We start from the raw sequence: 5196 nt of genomic DNA, 5'->3' as shown, positions 1-5196 counted from the left end.
TCTCTTCTCTTCTCTTCTCTTCTCTTCTCTTCTCTTCTCTTCTCTTCTCTTCTCTTCTCTTCTCTTCTCTTCTCTTCTCTTCTCTCTCTCTCTCTCTCTCTCTCTCTCTCTCTCTCTCTCTCTCTGCCTCAAATGCAGAGATCCTCCTGGCTCTGCCACCTGAATGCGGGAGTTAAAGGCCTGCACTACTTCTGCCTGGATGTCATTTGATTTCTTAAATGTCTGTACAAAGTGCTGCCTCTCGTCAGCCTCTGCGGCAGCAAGTGCTATTGCCTCAGCAGGCTTCCCATCCAGGAGCCCAGATGTTCTTGCAGGGAAGGAGGAACCTGGCCAAATGGGTTCCCTAGCCAATGCACTGAGGTAAGAAACTCCCTGCAGGGGGCAGCCTACGCATACATAGTGAAGATTTCGTTACTACTTCCATAAACTTCTGGCAACTTCTACCTAGGAACCTCACACTGGTGACAAACGATGACAAGACATCCAACAGCTGGTGAGGAGCTCTGGGCTCCAATTTCACTTGTACAGCTTTCCTCATCGATTTGCAGGTAACATCTTGAGGCTTTGGTGAGTAAGTTATCCAGTTGTTCACAGGAATATGTGGCAGAATCTGGACTTGAACTCACAGCTATCTCACTTGATGACCATGTGCTTAACCGCTGAGTTACTACCTCCTTAACTGGAGTGTCAAGTGGCGTTAGAAGAATGTCTGCCATTTGACACACATAACACCAGGCATTCAACATTCACAGTCACAGTCATGCTTTGAAAATTTTGCTCCTTTGTTTGTTATTTTTTAAACAGGGTTTCTCCACGCAGTCCTAGATCACTCTGTAGACCAGGCTGGCCTTGAACTCAGAGATCTATCCGCCTCTGCCTCCCGAGTGCTGGAATTAAAAATGTGTGAGCCACCACTGCCCAGCATGACGTTGTGTATAAACATTTCCTGCCCAGTCTGCTAGGATGTCTTACCAGCCTGGTGAGGAAGCTAAGGTTCAGAAAGGTCGAAGATCCCGCCCTGGGCTGCAGGAACAGGTCAAGGTATCGGGATCAGATCTACCTCCTTCCAAAGGTTAGCTCTTCACCACTGTGTTCTGCAAACAGAGCAGAGTGACAGGCTGTGGCAATGATGGCAGAAAGTGGAATCCCTGGGGAAACGGAAAAGTCAGTTGGAAGGACCAGGAGTTTCTCTTTTTCAGCCCTGGAGAAGGCCTTATGCCATCTCCGGTTCTTGGTGCCAAACCTGCTTGTAAAGTAAGTGTGCCATCCTCCCAGTCCCAAATGCACTGAGCCACCTGGATCAGAACAAACTCTATGCACCCAAGATGCTTGTCCTTCCGATGAAATGGCCTAGCCATTTGACTGTTAGATTCCTGCCCCCACTGCTCTCCATTCTGCTGCTAAGGGCTTGTATTAGTTTCACTAAAAGTCTCTACCTACACTTGGCCTCCATTTTCCCATGTGACAAAGGACAGGCCCAGACTGGCTGGTGTTTTAGACGCCTCTCAGCTCTGGGATTTTTCTAGCTCCAGGTTAATCCATTCTTGACCTTGAAGCCCAGTGTTTGCCTTGAGCCTCAGAATAAAATGGCCAGCTCCTAAGAAGAGGCACCTCTGCCACAGCACTGGGAGGAGGCTTCTGGGTGGACAGGAGCTCAAGGTGGGCGGGAGCTCCAGAAGTCCCCAGAGGGAAGGTTGATGGTTCACACGCAGCCCAGAGGCATGGCTTAGCTGGGTCTCCATAGTCTAAAGCAGAGGTTCTCAACCTATGGGTTGTGACTTCTTTAGGGGTCTAACAACCCTTTCACAGGGATCGCCTAAAACCATCAGAAAACAACGATGATTACAATGCAATGCATAACAGTGGCAAGATTACAGTTATGAAGTAGCAACAAAAATAAATGTTTGGTTGGTGGCAGGGGGAGGGCAGTCACCACAACATGAGGAACTGTATTTAAAGGCTGCAGCATTAGGAAAGTTGAGAAGCACGGGTGTAAAACAAGAGAAAGTCATGATCAATATATTTTTTTTAAGATTAGGGTTTCCACGTATCCCAAGCCGATCTCGAACTTTTTAGACAGTCAAGAGTGACCATGGAATACTGACCCTCCCACCGCCATCTCTGCATCCTCCTCCTCCTCCTCCTCCTCCTCCTCCTCCTNCTCTCCCTCCTCCTCCTCCTCCTCCTGCTGCTCCTCCTCCTCCTGTTCTTCCTCCTCCTGCTGCTCTCCCTCCTCCTCCTCCTGCTCTTCTTCCTCCTCCTGCTCCCCTCCTCCTCCTGCTCTCCCTCCTCCTCCTGCTCCTCCACCTCTTCTTTCTCCTCCTCCTCCTCCTCCTCCCCCCAGTGCTATAATTACAGGCATGGACCTCCGCACTCAGTTTCTGTAGCACTGGAGCTCACACCCAGGGCTTCCATGCAGGCCAGGCACACGTTGAGCAATCCCCCCAGTAGGTAAAGGTGCTTGCCACCGCCCAAAGACCTGAGTCTGATGAGACCCACACGGTGGAAGAAGAGAAACCCTTCCCTTAAGTTGTCCTCTGTCATGCATGTGTGTGGTGCACATAAACTCACAGGTACACATGCATGACAGAGTATTTTTTATGTTTATGTGAAAATCTGAGTTTCTGGGGTTCTTCTAAAAAAAAAAAAAAAAAGTTACCCATCTGTCCACTCCAGGTCTGAGCTGACTGGCTGTTCCTCCATCTACAGGAAACAGGAGAGCTCTGGTTTACCGCAGACCCCAGCACTCCCAACACTCTTTTCTGCCCCTCAGAGACTTCAGTTTAGGTTTTCTCCTGAGGAGTCTTGGTCCCCCAGCCCTGGGGCAGAACCTAGCTCAGGGCCAGGCTCCATGAGGCACTTGGACATGATGACAAAGGCTCCTTCAAACGTTTCCTCTGGCCTCACAGCTACTGCCTGTATGAGTCTAAGCCCTGAGTTCAGCAGGAGCCCCCTAGCCAGGCTGCATACAGACCCCAGGCCCTGGAACAGAAATGCTGCAGCTCTCAGAAAAAAAAAAAAAAAAGAGTGCCTGCTCACCCTCTCTCCTCCCTGCAGCTGTCACCAGATCGCCGTCTGCTCACTGGGGCCCAGGGTGGACCAGAGCAGCATGTGTCACTTTCCTGGACCAGGGCTATAATGCCAACATTGTGCTGTGGGGAACAAGAGAGGTTTTCATCTGGCAGCCAACATGGAGCAGACACTTGAGCTTGGGGGCTCGAGGCTCACCCTGGACAAAGAACATGGGAGAGGACCCTGGGCCCAGCAGAAGCTCTGTGGCCCTGGTGCACACGTGAGCCTGGAGAACACAGAGCATTTCTACAGGTTAGCTTGTCAACTTCTAAAAATAGATTCCAGTAAGACATTTCCAGAGAGGAGAAGAGCCCTGGACTCAGCATTCGCAACAGCCGGTGATAGTGCGGGCCTTGCAGGTGCCGCCAGTTCACCGGCTGATTCCTGTCATGAATTTTTACTTATTAGACGCGGGGTGCTGAGCTGGCATGGAGGGACCTCTGAGGAAGGCACAGTACCCACCCACACTGTGATCTGGAGCCAAGAAAGGCTAAGTAGGAAACTGCACATTGATGACCCGGTGGGAAAATGGAGATTCAGGGGGCAGCAGTGTCAACCCGAGATCCCCAGATCTGATCCCAGTCTGTCCAGTTGCATTTATTTCCTGGAGACTCCTGAGATGCTCCAAGCTCAGCAAAGGAGGCGTCTAAATGCCTTAAGGAGGAAGTTGGATGAAAAGGAGAATGCCGAATAGAATTGAGGTGGGAGTTACATAGTCTGATCAGGGGTCATGAAAAGGTCACTCTGGCAACCATAGGGGAAGCTGACCCTGAATGCAAGGTGACAGATAGGAAGGTGGGAACGTTCCTCTCGTTCCTCTCGCGGAGACAAGAGCCCTTCAGACTCCAGCTTTTTCTTTCCCAGGATTTCCCGGCTCTACCTGATAAGCTAAGAGAGATCTGGGGACTATCATTTGTTTTCACAAGACCAGGAGGGGGACGGAGCTGAAAGTTTTCTTCCTGGTATTGTTCCCAGGGGCCAGACTCGATATCTTTTTTTACAGAGCTGGACCTCTGTGTATGGAGTTCTCTAGGCAAGCCCCAGGCGGACCTGAAAACTCAGCTGTGAGCAAGGAGATACGGGGCAAACCTTCATTCTCTTTGCCGGAGTTACGTATGGAGAAACAGAAAAGGGAATTAAAAACTCGACATCAACAGTCCCTTTCCCATCCTTGTCCTCAGACCTAGCACCTGATACCCTGCGATCCAGCCAATCCAAACCGTGCTGCCGACAGTCCTGCCGGGGTTCTAACTGGGTGTCTCGGCTCTCCCTGTTCTTTGCCTGTTATGCTATCTCCTCCTTACACATTCAGATCAATTGGCTCGCGAGCAAATGCCTGTCCTCCAGTACTGTCTCCATGGTCCGTATGAAACCATTGCTTTGTCTGATCGCCCTTGTGTATTTTTTTTTTTCCACAGCAATCTGTGTTAAAATTACCTCCTTCTCTAGACTTCACGGTTCCTTGAAGATGGGGCTCACTCCTACTTAGCATCTGTTCTCTCGACACCAACGTACACAGATCCCGTCAGAGTTACCTAAGGGATCTGATGGCCGCTGGGAATCGTTTTTTATGGTTCCTTAAAGGAAAAGTGTAGAAGACCATATAATGATGCTTTTGCATTAACACACAGATCTCGTTAGATCTCCCTGACAGCAACCAAGCAACGTGACCAACATTTCCACCTGGTGGAGGTTGTGGGGTAAGCCGGGGCCACTGTACCACCCACATAATTAACTTTATTCATTCTCAGAGCTGCTCATAGATTGTGTTCACTCTCATTTTTATACATTTCCTAGGCCATAGTTCAGTTAATACTATTGCACTGGTCAGCCCACAAAAGCATGTGAATTCTCGTTAACTCTTTGCTCCAATTATCTGAATAAAAACGTCACGATCCTTTAAAGTTTCTGAAAATGCTATTTTGAAATGTCTACGAAAGCCTCCATCTAGTTGACAATGGTAACACTTTATACTGTCAATTGAAAATTATTTCATCAGAGGACATGATAGACTGTCACTGTATCCAACCTCTGGAGCAGAAGGCAAGAGGTGAGTGAGTTGGAGGCCAGCCTGAGCTACTTTGGAAGAAACATGTCCCAATAGGAAAAACAAGGGAGGGAGGG

The sequence above is a fragment of the Mus pahari genome, chromosome 15 (assembly GCF_900095145.1).
Source record: "Mus pahari chromosome 15, PAHARI_EIJ_v1.1, whole genome shotgun sequence".
In the NCBI taxonomy this organism is placed as follows: domain Eukaryota; kingdom Metazoa; phylum Chordata; class Mammalia; order Rodentia; family Muridae; genus Mus; species Mus pahari.
The sequence above is the reverse complement of the archived record's forward strand: the minus strand, read 5'-3'. Positions refer to the sequence as shown.